Source organism: Culex quinquefasciatus, chromosome 3 (genome assembly GCF_015732765.1).
Source record: "Culex quinquefasciatus strain JHB chromosome 3, VPISU_Cqui_1.0_pri_paternal, whole genome shotgun sequence".
In the NCBI taxonomy this organism is placed as follows: Eukaryota; Metazoa; Arthropoda; class Insecta; order Diptera; family Culicidae; genus Culex; species Culex quinquefasciatus.
In genome coordinates, this window is record NC_051863.1 from 67,932,276 (window position 1) to 67,952,406 (window position 20,131).

A 20,131-nucleotide genomic window follows, 5' to 3' on the forward strand; every position below is an offset into this window, starting at 1 on the left:
CGGGGTTATTTTTTTAGAGTGTAACAATGTTCTACAAGGTTAGAGCAGACAATTATAACAATTTTGACATGTAAACAAAAGGAGTTTACTTGTAATAACCACGTGTTATTGAGATTTCACTTAAAAAAAGTTTTGAAAAAGTTATATTTCTCTTTGTTTCGTCGTCCATGTCTGTCGCGGGTGACCATGAACGGCCATGATCAACGACGACCAACTTTTCAAAACGTTTTTTTTCGTAAAACACGATATTTTTTTAACTCTGCACATTTTAAAACAAATTTTTTTTTAAATAATGACCCTTCTGAGTCAATGTAGATTCGAAAAGTACATTAAATTTCTATTAAAATTACATGTTCCAAAAAAATTTACAGTTGAGTTTTTAAAACTTTTTTAAGTGTTTTTTTTTAAGAATTAATGCGTTTTACAGCATGTGAAATTTTCCATAACATGATTCAAGTTAGACTATTTATTCGTCATCATTTTCAAAGAACTTCTCACGTGTCCAATCGATTCTACACTCTTCGACACGTGGAAAATCAGCATGTTATTGATCTCAATCGTGTAAGCCCCTTCGGAGTGCACTGAGAGAATGAAAATAAAATGTACCGTACGGTCAATTACTTTGATTTCAATAAACACACACGAATCGAAGCAAAGAGGCGGGGGTTTTTCCGCCAATTCGGAATTCGGACGTTTGCTATACCCAGCAATCAGACATTGATACCCCAAATGCCACAATGGCGCGAGCAAGTTATGCAAGTAAATTCCGAATTTGCAACGTAAACGGTTATCCAATGAACCGTACCGTATATACGGACGTACGAGTACGAGCGCGCGCAAGTTCAAAATCGAAAAATTGATTAGTTTTTTGTCAGAGTGCAACGAATTTGAGGCGCCACCACCGTCGAAAAAAAAACTTCCGGTTTTGTTCCGGTGGCGGTGGCTCTCTTAATCCGATTCGTTCGACAATCGGCACATTATGACGGGCCTGTTTAATTTGATGCGCGATTATTGGACCAAAATGGATCTAGTTTAGTGGTTTGCGGGAACGAAACTAAAAGTGAAACGGTTCACTTCTGCTCAAAAGAGCGCCGATGGATTTGGGTCAAAGAAAACCGCATTCCAGCTTTTTCGTTTATGGTTTTGAAACTGTTTTTATTTTCTTCAGCTGGAATGAAAATTGAAAGTGATTTAACAACTTTTCGAACAATGTACACACTAACACGATTGTATGCAATAAATAAATCCATGATCACTTTGCATTTCACTGTTGAAAGCGGACTTTGGAAGACGAATTTAAAAGTGAGTAGGTTGTCACACGTGGATTTTGGGCTACTTTAGTTAATATCGCGGTTGTGTACAATATTTAATGCCCCATAGTGTGGCCTTTACAGAACCGGTAATTTCGTTGTCAAATCTGAGGCATAAGCAATGATGCACAGGTCATACCAAAAATGACAAAAAAAATGATGTAATTTTGATAAAGTTCAACGTATTTATAGCTTCTCTAAGAAAATGTTTATGTACAACTGGGTGCAGAATAGTGGTCCGCAAAGCGGCCTCAATTTAGAACTGTCAAAGCGGAACCAATTTACTGTTTGAAAAATGATGCCAAGGAGTGGCAAGTATTGTAATTGATCTATAGTTTATTTAGTCAGAAAAATCGAGGGCGTCGAGCTTTTGAGGTATTCAAAGTCAACAAATCTTTAGAAAAGAGATGAAATCGAGATTGTCATAATTCGTCGCTAACATTTAAATAAGCGCTATGTCTCACGCAAAACCTATGCTTACGAATTGTTTACGACGAATTATCAGTAACTGTGAATGACACCTGCCAAATAACATTGAATAATCTTACTCCTGTATTATCACTGCGCTTCAAATCCATAATCTCGTAACTTCCATCCGGTTGCTCTTCTGATTCACAAAATTCCCCCCTTCTGACGCAATTTTTCATCACGTTGAAAACAAAGAAGGACTCTTTTGGCCACCCATTGTTTAGCCTACGAACAAAAAAAGCACGAAGAACTTAATTTTTCAGCGTAAACTTTAATATCATCAAATCCAAAATGTTTCAAAACGATTCACTTCAGCAGCAAAAAATATGCCACGCTTGAGCTTGAACAAAGCCTTCTACTTTGTTTATGTTTGCAGCTGTAGTGCAGTTGTATTAGTGAGGAGCAGTGGGGATCATTCGGAAATCACGATACGCATTCTGTCTTTTCAGCACCCAGATGTACAACGGTAAAAATTACGATTAAAAACCATTTCTGATCACTTATTTTCATTTTTATGCAAAAAAAAAAAATAATTCACAAGACAACCTTTTCTCGATGGATAAACTATGGTCCCCATGAACGAGCTGTCAAGTAGGATCTGTTGCGGCAAGAAGGGCCGTTAGGTCAATTTTTTAAAATTGATTTAAAAATCCTTTTTAAATCCTTTGCAGTCGTAGGTACAAATGGGAGTGCATAATTGGCAAAGGGAGCGCGTGGTCGTAAAAAAATATTCGGAGTGAAAAGTGATTTTTTTTTTTTGTTTGTGCCTTTTGTTTCGCATTTTTGTCGTGAATTGTGCGCTGCGAGGAGAAGATTACCCTCTGAAAATGCAGCGCATCAGTGCATAATTGGCAAAGGGAGCGCGTGGTCGTAAAAAAATATTCGGAGTGAAAAGTGATTTTTTTTGTGTGTGCCTTTTGTTTCGCATTTTTGTCGTGAATTGTGATATAGTTTTCGATAAAAACGATCCGAGTTCGTTAGGTTTATCGCGTAAGTCGCTAGTCTTTTTTGTGTTGAAAAGACCTTCCCATAGCTCCGTAGCTCGGAGGGCTCGACGTCGGTTGTGTGTGTGTTAAGCCCTCTCCATAGCATCGTAGCTCGAGAGGCAACGAAAATCAATACCTAATCTAGCTAACAGAAAGAAGATAGGAAGGCACTTGATGATTGAGTTCGTCGCGTCTATTCCGTAACAAATTCATGAACTAAATGATTACATAATTAAAAATCAGACTACGCTATCATTGCAGCATTGCGTTTAACACCTCATACTATAAACAAATATTATTTGGTTTTATCTTTCCACAGCCGGCTGTCTAAGATTAAACCATTTCATTAAAAATTTAACAACAGTTAAACGGGAAATGTCTCATCCGCAGCATCCGATTGCTTGCCTTGAGAATAAAACATAATACCTTTCAACAAACACTATGATTTTGGGTCGCATCATCATCTTCTATGATGAATCCTGACCAAACACCCTATCCTACTAACCAATTTTCAGGTTCCTGGCGCTTGTGGGGTGTAAGCACAGAGTAAATCAGCTGCCCTAGTAGCAACCTGCGCTAACTAACATTCCCGTCCCTTAAAATCGAGATCTACAAACTGACATGGCGGGCGCCGTTGGTGGCCAATGACTGTTACCTATTCGCAACTGATCTTGCTTTAGCAATCATGGTGTTTTATCTTTTCAGCGCATTCATACATGCTGTTGATAAGGGAAACACCACTAGATCGTCGAAGCCTATGATCAGTAGTGCTGAAAGGATATTACGGTTCTGTTCAGCAACGGAGGGGCAACCATGGGTGATCTCTCATGCTCATGCTCATGCTCATGCTGCCTTTGCAGTCGTAGGTACAAATGGTTATTGCACTCAAAAAAATATACTTTATCGTTGTGAACTATTGTTGTATCACAAATTTAAGCTTATTTTTTGAACCCAATTGGCAGAGTAGTTTTAGAAAAGTATTTTGAATACCTAAAAATAACGTGTTTGCAAACTCTGTCCGGATCCATCATCCAATCCATCTTTGGAAATGAAATTGGGATATCTTCCAAACGAGTCCAAATAGTCGGCAACCCTATCTTAAAATTTGATTACTCATTTAATGATATCGGGACACATGGGGTGAATTGGGACAGCAGTTTTAGCAATATTGCGGCCTAATATTTTGATTTTTTTGAGTGGTTTTGGTTAGACCAGATTCAGAGCAACAAAATGTATGCATCTTTTTTCAAATTTGAAGCTCTTAAGTGCTCTTAAACGTGCTGTCCATATTCAGACTGACTATAGTCTCGGTTCGCTTCAGTTTACGGAATGTACAGTTTTGAAACCGGATCTCCTCTATATTTATGTTAACAATGTCTAGACCTATTTTTGAACCTCTCGTTGGATTGGAATCCAGGGACCTTTCAAACGAGTTTATAATTCCTAACATCTGGCAACCCTGTCTCTATACCGACTTAACTTAACACTTGTACTTTTTTGAAGCCAGACATCAGTAATCTGTAAGTAAACAATGTCCGAATCCATCATCCAACCTATCGATGTATGGGTAATAGAGATGCTATCAAAACGAATCGCGAGTTATGACTACTTAAATGATATTTATGTACTTGTTTACAAGTGAATGATGCAATCAGGAAAATCGCAAATCTGCATAATTAATTTCAAGATTATTCAGATGAATACCGATAACGCGATCAAAAATTAAAGTGGTCTCAAAAGGCTCTTATCTTCTTATTTAACTGTTTGTGTACAGGACACCGAATTATTTGATCATTTTCTGATCTACACAATATTTTGCAACTCAAAACCGGGAAAAGAATTGAAAAAAATGTCTTTTTATGGTCCGTTTGCACCTAGGTGAAATAAACCCATTTTAAGCCTAATAAGCAGTCATGTTTGAATGATGCTGGATGATTTGGAGTGTTCCTTAAATTTACTAAAACCAAGTAAACCAACGAGTAGAGCAACTTTTAGTGAACATTTCTGTTTATTTACACTTTTATTAAAAGTTATGCTATTCCTTTTACAAGCATTTAAAAAAAAAATATTTCCCAAATGCATTCTAATCAGCCGAGTGCATTGGGCCACGCCCATTTTCATATTTTTAACTTAGTTCTCTTTTGGGTCGAAATTGATGAAATATTAAGCGAACACTCACGAAAGGTAGCATTTATAGAGAAAATTTCCTGGCATCACTGGCTCACTCCAACATGCACTGCTGGTGGCCACCCTCTGTTCTTTATTAGCCTTCGCTTCTAGCTCGGTTTTCTTCAGCCTTCGATTGGTCATTCAGTGTCTTGCGAACCTTCGTGGTGAACGGACACTAGAGCTGCGGTATTTTTTACTACCTAAGCTCAGAGTTATTTCAAAAAAAAAATTCACAGTCTTTTTAAAGACTACCTGAGTTATTTTCCAAAATTCTAAACAGTCTTTTCAAGACTAACCCCGCCTGAAATTTTGTTGTATTTTACAAACGAAGCCATCTTTTTAAGAGAACTTTGCTTGCAAAATGCGTCAAAACAAAGGTAAACGCAAATCTTCTGAAGATTTGGTCGTTACGTCGGTGAAGCGTTTGAACGCTAAACCGGCTAACGGAAACAGAAAAGGAAACAGCCTCTTCTGAGGTCTGATTCTGATTCTGAATGTGAGGTCAATCCTCCAATTCCATTGACAAACAGTTTCGGTGTTTTATCCGAAACTGATGACAAGGAACCTTCTCCTCGTACTGAGCCTTCTGCCGTCGAGAAACGAGTAAAGGCTCCGCCAATTGTAGTGACTTCCGTCTCCGATTTGGCCAGCTTTCGAACGCAACTGAAGAATTGCAAGGAAACTTGCAATTTGAAAGTTTCGTTCCAGCTTGGTCGAAGAGGAGAATGTCGCTTGTTGACGGAATCTTTACAAGATCACCAAACTGTTGTTGGTTATTTGAAAAGCCACAAACACAATTTTTACACGTATGAGACCAAGAATGCTAGGCCATTCAAGGCGGTCTTGAAAGGTCTCTCCAACGACTTGTCGGTGGATGAGATCAAAAACGAACTTAAGGTGTTGCTTGGCTTTGCCCCATCCCAAGTAATACCAATGAAGAAAAAATCAAACGGGAATATTTCTCGCTTTGGTTTGACTTCACAATTTTATCTGATTCATTTCAACAGAAATGAAATCAACAATTTGAAACTTTTGGACAAAGTTCAGTTTTTGTTCCATGTACGGGTAAAGTGGGAGCATTTTAAGAAACATGGCGGTAATGGCCAGAATCTGACCCAGTGCCGGCGTTGCCAGGCATTCGGTCACGGTACTGATCATTGCGCCATGGTTCCAAAATGCATGGTTTGCGGGGATTCTTCTCACGACAAGGACAATTGTCCCGTGAAAGAAGTCACCCAATTTAAATGTGCAAATTGTGGTGGAAATCACAAATCAAATTTCTGGGATTGCCCCATCAGAAAAAGGTTTTGGATTCTCGTGCTAAGCATCAGCCGAAATCCAAACCGAAATTTTCTCAAAGTCAGGTTGTACCTGCATCTTTAAATCAAACGTTCGTGCTGTCTCACTCGAACAATTCTAGAAATACCCCTACCGTGGAAAAGTTAGGTAACAACAATGGCATTTCTTATGCTAACGTCGTTTCGGGTTCATCCACGAATTTTAAATCCTCTACCAATCTTTCTGGAATTGGGCAGGTACCTCAAATCTCATTTGAAAATTTTTCTGCTGGCAACGCTTTGGGATCTTCTGATCTCGGCGATGTTACGTTTGAAAAAATGACTTTTTTGCAAAACTCACTGTTTGGTTTGATTCAAACAATGAGTAATGCTACATCCATGATGGAAGCAATCCAGATTGGATTAAAATTTGCGAATGATGTTGTTCTTACCCTGAAGTTTAATCATGGATCTAAGTAATTCCATCAATATTATGAATTTTAATGCTCGCTCTTTAAAAGCGAAAGAAAATGAATTTTTCAACTTTTTACGAGTTCATAACGTGCATGTTGCTGTTATAACCGAAACATTTTTAAAAACTGGCACTTATTTGAAAAGTGATCCAGATTATAAAATTATAACTAATAACCGAATGAATCGAAATGGCGGTGGAGTTGCAATAGTTATCCTCCGTAGTATGACTTATAGCACGTTACGTGACTTTAAGTTAAAAGTTATTGAAAGTTTGGGCATTGAACTTGAAGCTTCTTTTGGGAAAATTATGATTGCAGCTGCATATTTGCCATTCCAATGCACTGGGGAAAATAAAAATTATTTCAAAGGGGATTTGAATAAACTTACTCGGCATAGATCTCGATTTTTGATCATCGGTGATTTTAATGCCAAACACCAATCTTGGAATAATTCAAAAGTAAATTCCAATGGTAAAATTCTGTTCAGAGATTGCACTTCTGGTCTTTATTCGGTTTTATACCCGAATGGGCCAACTTGCTTTTCTTCTGTTAGAAATCCATCAACAATTGATTTGGTGTTGACAAATCAAAGTCAGTATTGTGGTCCTTTAGTGACTCATGCTGATTTTGATTCTGATCATCTTCCAGTAACTTTTTCACTTTCTCATGAAGCAATTACCAGACCCAATAGTTCTGTGTTTAATTACCACAAAGCTAATTGGGACAGGTATCAGCATCATATTGAGAATAATTTAAATCATGATTTTGTTTTAGAAACCAAAGGTGATATTGATTCAGCCTTGGAATCTTTAACTAATGCAATTTTGGATGCTAGGAATATTGCTATTCCTAAAGTCCAAGTCAAATTTGATTCTCCCATTATTGATGACGATCTTCAGCTTCTGATTCGTCTGAAAAATGTTCGCCGAAGACAGTATCAACGTTCTCGTGATCCTGCACTGAAGCGAATTCAAAAGATTTGCAAAAGGTTATTGACCACAGATTCACTCTCCTGCGAAATGAAAAGTTCGCAAGAGATGTCGAACAAATTAAACCTTATTCCAAACCTTTTTGGAAACTTTCAAAGGTTCTTAAGAAACCTCAAAAACCCATCCCTTCTTTAAAAGATGGTGATAATATTCTATTAACTAATGGGGAGAAAGTTCAAAAACTTGCTCAGCAGTTTGAGAGTGCTCATAATTTCAACTTGAATGTTTTGAGTCCTATTGAAAATCAAATTTCAATAGAATTTCAGAATATTGTTGAACAAGAATTTTCATCAGATGAAATTTTTAATACGGATCTGAATGAAATAAAATCTATTATCAAAACATTTAAAAATATGAAAGCCCCTGGTGAGGATGGCATTTTTTACATTTTAATTAAAAAATTACCAGAAGCAACTTTAAGTTGCTTGGTCAAAATTTTCAACAAATGTTTTGATTTGGCATATTTTCCCAGTAGTTGGAAAAATGCCAAAGTAATTCCGATTTTGAAACCGGATAAAAATCCTGCTGAAGCCTCAAGCTATCGGCCCATTAGTTTGCTTTCATCTATTAGTAAATTATTCGAAAGAATAATTCTTAATAGAATGATGACGCACATTAATGAAAATTCAATTTTCGCTGATGAGCAGTTTGGATTTCGCCTTGGGCATTCAACTACTCATCAGTTGTTGAGAGTTTCAAATTTAATTCGAAGCAACAAATCTGAGGGCTATTCTACTGGCGCTGCTCTTCTAGACATAGAAAAAGCATTTGACAGTGTTTGGCATAAAGGTTTGATTGCGAAATTGAAAAGGTTTAATTTTCCGATTTATATCGTGAAAATTATTCAAAATTATTTGACGGATCGTACTCTGCAGGTATGTTATCAGAATAGCAAATCTGGTCAACTACCTGTACGTGCTGGCGTCCCTCAGGGAAGCATTTTGGGTCCAATTTTATACAATATTTTTACTTCTGACTTGCCTGATTTGCCCCCAGGATGTCAGAAATCACTTTTTGCTGATGACACAAGCATCTCCGCCAAAGGTAGAAGCCTTCGTGTCATCACAAGAAGATTACAAAAGCTTGGATATTTTCAATTCTTATTTGAAAGAATGGAAAATTACTCCAAATGCTGCAAAACTCAACTTATTATTTTCCCTCACAAACCAAGGGCTGATTTTCTTAAACCAAAAGTCATCACATTATAAAGATGAATGAGGTAAATTTAAAGTGGGAGGATCAAGTGAAATATCTTGGACTTGCTTTTGACAAAAACCTTACTTACAAGGATCACATTGAAAGTATCCAGGTTAAATGTAACAAATATATTAAATGTTTGTATCCACTTATAAACAGGAATTCTAGACTTTGTCTCAAGAATAAACTGTTAATTTATAAACAAATTTTCAGACCTGCCATGCTTTATGCTGTGCCGATCTGGACAAGCTGTTGTTTAACCAGGAAGAAAAAACTTCAGAGGATTCAGAACAAAATTCTGAAAATGATTCTGAAACTTCCTCCCTGGTTCAGCACCAGTGAACTTCATCAATTAGCCGAAGTTGACACTTTGGATGTTATGTCCAATAAGATAATTGATGCATTTCGACAAAAATCATTGCAGTCTTCAGCTGCATTGATCCGCTCTTTATATAGTTTATAAGTTAGTTTTAAGGTATCCCTTTTCCCTTTTGTACATGTAGGACCTCCTACATTTGAAATCACTGAATAGCGAAAGCTACAATATTTCATGAATAAATGAAAGTTGCTAGTATTTAAAATTGAGGTGAAAAGTCATCGTTTGTGATTGGACACTCAATAATATTTTATCTGAATGAATGTACATGGAAAAGAAATTTGAATAAATATAAATTAAAAAAAAAAAACAGCCTTCGATTGGAATGGGTCGCGTTTGTTTTTTTGATGGCGCTTGCTAATTATTTACATGTGTTCGGGATTATTTTTCAAGTGAGTGATTAACTAATGTGCAAAAGAACATGTTGCCGGTAGTTGGAAGCAATTTAATATCTTATGCGCTTTGAAATCGTTAGCGCAAGTGAAAAGATATTGATGGCGACTTTCGTTAAGCAGTTAACCTCTCAACTTACGTGTGGATGTGTGTGCCACCAAAATGATGAGAAATGGTCTCGCAAAATAGAAATTATGTTCAAAAGTGCATTAAATTTGATCTTTTTGATCAGTAAAAGGCATAAATTTGCATGCTTACTCGAGGCGGTGCTGTTGCTGGTATGTGTACTGCCTAAATAGTATTTTGAAGCATTAATCGAGCATCAAACTCTCCATATGACAAAGATAAGTGTTCGGTTAGAAAGGGTATATTTCCCCTACGTCAAAAACCAAGATTGTTTACTCTTTATTCTTTGGTCTGACAGTTTTGGTCAGACAGATTTCATGAACTTTGGGATAGACTAAGCGAGGGATAGGACACAACACCCTCTTGCTTTATTAAAGCTGAATCTCACTTATCTTTAAAGAAAACTCTTTCCGGATCCATCATCCGACCTCCGTTTAAAACACTTAGTCACTGTTAGTTAGATCTAGACATAAAATGTTGATAACTTTAAAAATTCTATCTCTGACTATATTTAGAACAGGTTTTGAAGGATATTGGATATCAAATCTATCATATCTCGAAGAAATGGAAGTGTTTACTGATATCAACTTTAAAATTGTTTTTAAATCAGGGCAAATGACCTAGAATACTTCGGTGTATCTAAATTCACCTCATCTTTCAACGTCAATTAAATGCCATTTTCACCGGAGTATAAAAGACATCCACTCAATCCTCCTCATCCGTGCTCTCACGCAAAGCGTCTCTTTTTCCCATTATCACCCACTTATGTTGTCACGCAAAGGTGTTTGATACCACAACACAACCTCCCCTTGGTGCACCAACACAGCCTTAGCACGCTTTCTCACACTCAAATTGTGTTGTTGTTCTGGGGCAAACGACTTAATCAAAGCCAGCGGCGTGCGTGTTACACATTTCCACATCGGTCTCTTGCTTATATAATTGTGGAAATGTGTGACTTTTTCCGAGAATTGTTATTAAATGTGGGTTATTGAAGCAGCCAGTCTCAATGTCAGGCAAAGTAGTACCATGAACTAGTTCGACAGTGTTGTTGTCTGGGAAAATGTGTAATATGTTGTGTTTACTTCATCACGAGAAAGATTTTCTGATTTAAATAGTACATTTTTTGTTGTTTATATTTTTTTTATTGTTTCATGTAATCAACTATCTATTTTCAAATGTTATACCTTAAAAATCAAAAAATTAAACTGATTGCTCAGATAAATAACAAAAAACTTTTCTGACAACTTACCTAACTCCTACACTGTTAATTGTAGGTTCATTTAGGTGAAATCGATACGCACTTATGACTTTCCTATACTTAGTCTAATTGTAATTGCGACCCAAGTTCCTCCAAATTTCCTTCTGCCCACATATGACTTCTCGTAAGCGGCACCTTTTTCACTTCCCATTAACGAGCATTTAACGGCTTTAAGTCATTTTCCTCACCATGTGAGGGGCATTTTCCCCCGGCTGATTATGGAGTCATTACATGAAGAGCATAAAAAAACTCCAGTCAGTGACCAGACCAGACCAGCAGTGGGGGATGGCTCTTTAATGGCTGCCCTAAATAAAATCACCATAATTTTGGCTGAAGGCAGCCGCCGCAATATGCATCAGTTACGGTTGGTTATTTGCAGCTTTTCACTGAAATTTAAAGTCTTTCTTCAGTAGAGCGATCGTTCCGCACGTCTGGGTTGGGGTTGAGCACGGTGGAATTGGTTTCTTTGGTGCTCATTGAGCTTTGTGTTGAAACAACACCAACCGAGTTTCTTGACCAAAAATACTTATTTTTCTTACTTTCTATGAAAAAACTCTAAAAGCCTTTATGAAGGAACTGTCAAAATCAAACCATCCACTTTAACGACCCCCATTGGTCTATATTGCATAATTTCTGCTCGAACCTAGGAGCTTGAATTGGGGAGAGCACCCAAACCTCTTTCTACTCCAAGAACCTTCCTCCTCAGGGTTCGAACTGACGACCTTGGAATGCGAGTCCAACCGCCGCCAGCGATACCACCGGAGCCCACACCTGAAGTGACATAATCTAATTTCTCTTACTTTTTTAAAAGGTTCTACGACATTGGTTACCCCGCCGCATTGGTTGTTTTGAAAAAGTACTCCAGAAATACAATTATATCTTTAAATTATTTTTTCTATGTATTTTGTCTATGTGCATTAGGGTGACAAGAAAAAATTAAAGTTTTGGAAAATCGAAAGAGATACCCCCTGGCTCGATTCTTTAGGTAAAAATATGTAACTGTGCCAATTTTGAGCCATATCGATTTAGGGTCGCTTTTTACCGTTGAAGTTTGTATTGGAAAATTGGAAAAAATATTTGAGGTGAAGCTAAAATTTAAAAATTACGCCAAATGTTGTGTAAAATTTTGTGACAAACAACTTTGTGCAAGACCGCAAAACGATTCGAGTTAACCCTGACGATTTATTTACGATTTAAAGAAGACGTTTTTGTATGAAAAGAGTTTTTTTGCACCAACCTCAACGATAAAAAGCGACCCTTATCCCTCTGACGAACTGACGTGCCACCCCATACATAGTTTTGAGAAATTTCTGACCGCAAGTTTTCCAGCGAACACCAACTCCATCTATCTTCAGGTTCGCTGAACAAATTCTCTCTCCCACACGTGTTTTCGATATTGCGACTATGCTTAAATTTGTAATCTGCGTCGTTTCAAAAAAGTATGCGCTCAGAACGATTTTGGAGCGCGCTGTTCGTTTCGGCGAAAGCGTGTGTCAGTTTATGCTGAATTCAACAAAACATTGCATGTAAACATTGGCGCGAAGCGAGAGAAGAGAGCTAGTGAAGAGAGGGAAGAGAGAAAATTCGGTTGACAGATTGTTCGCTAGAAGCAAAAACGCCAAACAAGATGAAGACAACTGCGGTCAAAAGTGGTTTGCTCGTGGCTCGTCAGTTCGTCAGTGCTTATCCCTTAACCGATTCCGCTAAAAAAAGTTACAGTTACTTATTTTTGCCTAAGGAACGATTCAGGGGGTATCCCTGATGTCGATTTTTTTATTGTCACTCTAATGTGCATTCTTTCAAACAGACGCAGTTCTCGATAAAAAAATTAGAAAAATATTTTTTTGCTAACATTTTTCGAGTTTTTTGTGCACTCTTTGCAAAAATAGCAAAAACTTAATATCAATTTCAAGACTATTTTTCTATATTTTTAGCATGATACTAAATGTTTTACACATAATTGCAGTTGTACTAACTTGAACAATTTTCAAATATCAATAAATCTCTGAAAAAATGTCCTACAAAGTTGTACGTCTTTTTCAATTTGTGTTCTGAAATTTTTAATTTGTAAAAAGCTCAAAAATTCCATATTTACTCAGTTGAATTTTAAACATTGATCGTTCGATTCGACCACCGAGGGTGGTAACCAAACGTTTTTCGTCGATTTTCGCAAAAATCGTGTTTTCGGAACGGCTAAACCAGTTTTAGCTCGCCACGTTTTAAAAGAAAGATCATTAGTTGGACTTTTAATGAAAATTCTCAGACATGTTAAAACCATAGCTGAATACACATACAAATCAAATGATAAATTTGTTTGCTGAAGGTCTAGGGACAAGCTCAAAGCTCACTTTACGTAACATATCCAAAAAATTGTGAACATCCATAAACAGGATTCTGAGATATAATTTAATTGAAAAAATATCGTATTTCGGTACATTATTTGAAAATAAAGCACCATGCGTTTCCAGCAAAATATACTGGGAACTCATTTATTAGAAGAAGCATGGTACTTTGAGAACAAAACAGGTGAAACATCCTGAAAATCCCTTTGTTCCGGGACCTAACAAGCAGCAAAAGAAGTATCCATTTGTTCTGTAAGTGTATTAAGGGGTTACATACATGTAGAAAATCACCAAATTTCATTTTGCAGAAAATTTATTGAATCCACTAAAATGATGATTTTCAATCACTCCTGAAAGTTTTATGAAGATACAGTCGACTTTCTGGCTGTCGATCTTCTCGATATCAATATTGCTCCATCCATCGATGAATTCCTTAGTCCCTTCAATCTGCATACTCCAATTCTCTTCATTCCTCGATATTTTCTCTTGCTTGAAGGATCTCTTCCTCGACGGTCCCTTGGATTCTGTTTGCTTTTAAAATCTCTTCCGGTTGTCAGTAATTTCACTTTCTCATGGCTTGCATAGAAATTTTTTTCGCGAAACGAAGCTTTGAAGGGTGTTTGACATAAATTTGTTTTTGTTTGCTGGGCGTTGCCATGATTCTCTCCCATAGCTGGGTATCAAGAAAAAAATTTCAATCGAGTCTTCGTTTTGCATCGTTCTGTAAACTGATGATTCTCTTTCTCGACGGTCCCTTGGATATTGACAACCAGAAAGTCGACTGTATTTCATGATTAAACTGAGTAACAGACGATTTAAGATCAAAATTTTGCCATGCGCAAAGCGGACTGTCAAACTTTGTTAGCGTTTTCCTCTAAACACCGAGTTGATTTATGGGTGCCACGATATCTCGAGATGGAATGGACCAAATTGGCTGAAATTTGAGGTGAAGACTCTCAAGACATATCCCGTGTGCATGACGAAGCCCGATTTTGAAATTTGGCTTTTTTTTTTAAATCAAATGCTGACGATTATTTATATGAAAAACATAAAAGTATTTTTTATCTTGTTTTAAAATAAACTTTTTGAAAATCGGCTTTCGTCATGCACACGGGAATAGTTTGACGAGTCTTCGCCAAAATTTTGATCCGATTTGGGCAGAGCAGTGTTGAGATATCATGGCACCCGTTTTTTGAAACTGCTAACTTCAAATAGCTATACCTCGGCACAAGGGGTAGGACAGTGAGTAATTTTGAGACATTTTGAAAAAAATTGAGTCAGATTGAGCCACTCTCGTTACTCAAAATTGTTCAGTTTTTCACGAACGACGTAACCCGCTTTGACACTGACGTTTGGATCGACATTTGTCACCGAGCATGATTGTCAAAAACATAAAGAGCAGAAAACGTGTTTCGGCGGCCCAAAGTTTTCAATTTTGTGTAAAATTGGTCCATGAAAAATCTTCATCCTTTTTCCCTTTCTATTTCCCCTTGGGGGTCAGTGCGTAGGACCAAATATTTGACCGCCCGTGAGCAAGCACCTTGGAGTGTTGCACCGAGCCATGTTCCGACGAAAACGACCAGGATTGAAAATAGGCTGGCGGCGGATACACGGGTTCAGGAATTGAAGTCGGGCCCAAGTGGTGGCCAGTACGTGATGCTAAAGTCGGCTTGAGTTTGTGAGTTTTGAATGACCGCGACTTTAAGAGCTTCCCGCCCAGTCAGATCACCACAACAACAAAAAGGTTCCGAAGGAAGAGGTGCTCTAAGAACAAAAGATCAAATGGTTCCAAAAATTGAACTCAACATGCAGTTTGAGATTATTAGCAAGACGAAAACACTCAACATAGCCCCATGATTGCGGCCCTGAAAGATGTTGGGGGACAGGGAAGTTTCTCTTTAGGGGACAAAGATTTGCGGCGGAAATTTACATCTAGGACGCCGAGGACGAAGGTGCGATTTCGTCGATCATCAGCAAGTCCATCCGGAACTGGGTTTCCAATCCTTGAAAATGCATCACGCCAAAGGCCAAACAATCAAATTTCGAGCAAGAGCTGTATGTTTTAGGGCATGCCTTTTGTTGTATTGGTCTGAGCAAATTTAGTCAAAATATAATTGGTCTAGTTTTGTTTATCATTTATTGCATTACTCTATTCTCCGTATCCCGTTGAGTCCCTCCTTCAATCTCGCTGGAGTCTTGTCCCACCCGCTGTTCTAATTCAGAATACCTCGCGAATCTAGAAAAAAACCAGTTCATTTCATCCACGCAGGTTCCAGTCACTGAAATCTGGCTTGATTTTTTTCGTTTGCTGTAGAAAATAACACAAGCGGCCTGAAAACCTCCCGGAATTTGGGGAGAATATTTTTTGGGATATTGAGCTGGAGCAGATTAAAGGCCATCTCATCCACACAAGAACCGTACGAGGTGTTCTTTAGCAGGAAAATTCCGTCCGGGAACGGTGCAAGTCTTCTGATAAGCCGCCACCCGCACATCGCAAGTTCCTGGTTCTCCTTCTGTGCATCTAACAGATCTATCATATCATGGAACCTGGCAGTTTTTTTTATAGATCAGCAATTTTGTCGTCTTTGGACGCATGTCGCATTCCCAGCCTAGTGCAATTATTATTTTTTAGCACAAAAAACTGCAACCAAAATCAACCAATTTCCTTATCTTTTCTGAGCTTTACTGTTTGTAAACATTTCAACGATTTGAACTGTCAAAATGAGCATTCGAAAATTCCGTAACCTGTCTTCAAATTACTCAGGAGTAAAATTGAGTAACTTTGAGTAAGATTGAGTAACATTGAGAAATTGAGTCACTCAGTTACTCACTGTCCTACCCCTTGCCTCGGCAACGGTTCAACCAAATGGCTTCAAATTTGTTTGGTTAGTAGATGAAAATGTGTATCTTAATGCCCTGAAAACAGATTTTTAAAAAAGTTCAAATGTTTGCTCAATCAACCTGTGACATTTTTGCCGATTTACATGTATGTAACTCCTATTTTTTCAAAATGTCTCAGTATTTTTCATAAAAACCCCAACTTTCTTCTGAAACGTGACAAGTTAAAATTGTTTCAGCCTTTCCGAAGGTAAGATTTGTTTTTTGTAGTCCAATTTCCCGTCCCGGGAAAAAATTTCCCGGGAATTCCCGGGATTTCCCGAAAAAAAAATATAGAATTCCCGAAATTCAAGCGGCAGTTTACATTTTATATAAAGTGTAGATTTTATTTCGTTTTTGTTTACCGTGATCAAATGAGATGAATATCGAATTGTTATCGTTAAATATTTCAAATAGGTTTATGCATGAAGAATTACTTCAATTCGTTTAATACCTAAGTTTTGAAGAAATTACCATTTGAAGTGAAAGAATATGGAGGTAGTAAAAGATAGGTAGTAGGTGCAAAAATGGGTGTTAGAGTGTTAAGTAGTAAAAAATGGAAGACTGATTTTAAAATTATGTTAATTTATCGTAGAATTTACATCATGTTCATGTGCTTTGGAAAAAAAAATCAACCAAAGTCAATTATAAACCGAAAAATCATGTGACATAAATTAAACCATAAAAAATCATTGAAAAACAACTCTCTATTGCTTGAGAGGTGCCAAAAAATACAGAAAATATTTTTAAAACTTGAAACTTTGAAAACATTGAGTTGTTTCAAGTAATTATTATTAATTTTATTAAATACACTTTACCATTGCAATGGCATTCGTGTCGTCGCTGTTGGAAGTAAAACATTTTAAAGATTTAAAAAAGCTAAAAAGCTTTGCCATTTTGTTCAAGAGCTGAAACCATTATGATTTGTTTTAGGAAAGTAATTTGTCATGAAAAACATAACTACTGAACACTCTCTCAAACTGAACAACGAAGACAATTTTAAATAAGTTTTATTGTTGTGGAGTATGGATTCATTTTTACTCACTGTAAAAAACGGTGATAAAAAAATACTTCTCATAAAAAAATACCTGGATACTTTTTTTGTATCGTACGATTTAGGAAATTAAAACAAAATATACATTTTCTTGTTCTTGTATGATTTTTTATATGCAGTCAAGCTGTCAATTGATCTTCTGACTTATTTTAACCATTAAAAGCACTGTTCTATACAAGTTCTATACAATTTTGTAGCAAAATATTAATTAGAACCAAAATCAGAACAATTTTTAATAAATTTAAATTTTTCCCGGGAAATTGGTTGAAAATTTTCCGTTTCCCGGGAAATTGGACGCTCTAGTTTTTCGATTTGGTTTATGCAAGAGTCGTTAAAACGCATTTTTTATGGGACAACCCTATTTAGGATAGAACCATCCTAACCGCAAAACAAACAAAAAATACGGGCACAGAGCAGGATGAGTCCCATGCCACATTTGTGCCAAATCGGAACACTTTTCATCTTGATCTTGCTGATTTTACGTGGATTCATGAATTAGATATCCTGAAAAGTTTTTTTTTTTGAAAATTTACGCTTCGAGTGTTGTAAAAAAAAGTTACCTGTCTAGGAATATACAAAATTGTTCAAACTGCCAAAATGCTTTTCGGCCTTAATCTCGTGTTGGTCCTGATTTGGGATAACTACAATCGAGCTCACGGGAGCGAATGTCCCTTAGAGTTAAAGTTCCCCTAATAAAATCAACAAACGACAATCGCGCTTAAGAAGATTTCGCCTGAAGGTTGACTTTCAAAACGAAATAAGTATTATTTTCTTTCTATTAACCCTCTACTGCCCAATTTTTTTAAATTTTTTCCGTATTTAGGAAGTCATTTTGGGCAACTTTTGTTCTACGAAAAAAAAAACTTTACTTCTCTTATTTTATGTTTTTCTTGCTTCACTTTTAGTATTTATAGTTGCATTTATCTTGTTAAGTTTATGTTTCTTTCTGATAGTTTTTGGCTTACTCTACCACCTCATATAATTACTTGTAGTCTATTTAGTTTTTTAATGTTTTTGCAGCCACTTTTTAATTTTTTGTATGTTTTTCACATTTCACACAGAGAGTTCATTAAAAAAAAGTTGTCTACGTTGGAGATTCACTTTTTCAATTCATAACGAATGAACGCATTTGTTTTGAAAGTGTGAGATGGTATCATTATTCTTTCGAGTTTAGCATTGTATTTTAAGATGTAACAAATTAGCGTATCCAAATTAAAATTTACTAAATCACGGGTTCGTCACCTAATTCCAATTACCCAACCCAAGTCACCGGCTCCAATGAAGCAAAAAATTAGCGTACGTTATGTCGCTACACGCTGTTTTGTATCACACTTTCCATTTTGACCATGTGGTGACGAACGCCGGCAAGTTTGTTTACACCTTTTTTTTTGTGTCTGCTTTTGTCGCTCTTCCGGAATCGATCCCATAAATTATCGAGTGCAAACCACCATTAATTTCACCAAGTCTCGACGGTTCGATTTGAGTTTTTTTTATTTGTTTGCCAGTGCCGGTGAGGGTGGTGTCAGGGTGTGAAGTCACTACACTTATTAATATGCAGATCAACCAAATGTGCTTACGTGAACGCACACCTCTTTCGATTTCAATGCATTTTTTTAGTTTAGAAAAAAAATACATAAACTGGAGAAGAAGATAGTTTAGTTTTCTTTTTGTCAAATATGACCTGTACTAAAACAATCTCCTTCTTTCCATTCTACTTGCAGATTTGAACGTGTGACGCAGAGAAAGCCCTGTTAGAAAGCAGCGTAATTCCCCACCCAAATTCCGGCCACTTTGAAACAACGAAATTAACAAGGAAAAAATCGAATTGAACGCAAAACCAGAGTGCAGGTGCAATGCAAATTGTGCAGAACCGCGCGCGCGCTCGAAACGAGGTCAGTAACTGATGAGGTGTGGAAGCGCGCTCCACCACAAACAGGAACAACGAATGTATTTTTTTTAAATACATACACACAATTATATTTAAGAATGAAAGTGCAACATGTGAAATGAAAAGAAGAGTTGAAGAAGAAAAATCAGACAAAACTGGTACGAGTTAATTGTTAAGGCTGTTTGTTAAGAGAGTTAGGGTCATACAATTTACCAGAAAACAGTTGTTTTTGTGGAGCGAAAGCAAAAACATTTTTAAAACATGTGTTACATGAAGTCTATACAACATGGCAAACGTCAACACGAATAAACACAAGTAGAGTTAACGAGTTTGTAGAGGTTTGTCTTTGGGAGAAGTTTAAAACGTTTCAAAAGGTCAATAACCTTTCAACTTATGATAAATTTTTTCATAGTCCCAACCTATTTTGCTGCACTCACTTGTGCCCGATTTTAGTTCAAGCCTCAAGTCATCGACTCGATTTTTTGCTTTCTTTGTCCGGTTTCATTTTGAGCGGCAATTTGGAAATCACCATCATTGTGTGCTAGAAACATATCAAACAAAAGTGAGGAAAAGCTCGATCTCGAAAAACAGGAACATGCATGAAAGATGAAAACAGGAACGAACCGACATCGTGCAAGAAAAAGTAGTCAAACGGGTCGGTAATGGATGGAATTTCCTTTTGCAGAAGCGCAAATTTGGCACATCGTTTCCAGCTAAAACAGAGGAAGGAAAAAGATTACAAACTTCAACAATTGATAAAGCTAATAAATCACAACTCCAAACATTGCCAAAACTAACTCAAGTGTAAACAACTTTATCAAGATCAAGAAGCACGGAGGGAAATCGAACAACCAAAATGATAGGTTTCTAAATACTTATGAATAGAAATATTTGGCAATTTCCAACAAACGAATCGAACTCAAGTTGTGTAATTAAGGCAAAGAAACA

General features: G+C 36.8%; 1 protein-coding gene across 1 annotated transcript in view; it reads left to right on the forward strand.

The window, feature by feature from the left end:
* Positions 1-19,896, forward strand: part of LOC119770601 — a 40,210-nt gene extending 20,314 nt beyond the window's left edge. Inside the window, exon 2 of the mRNA XM_038265815.1 lies at positions 19,017-19,896. The gene's annotated coding sequence lies outside the window, so the exon portion shown is untranslated. The remainder of the gene's footprint in view (positions 1-19,016) is intronic.
* Positions 19,897-20,131: the final 235 nt, after the last annotated feature.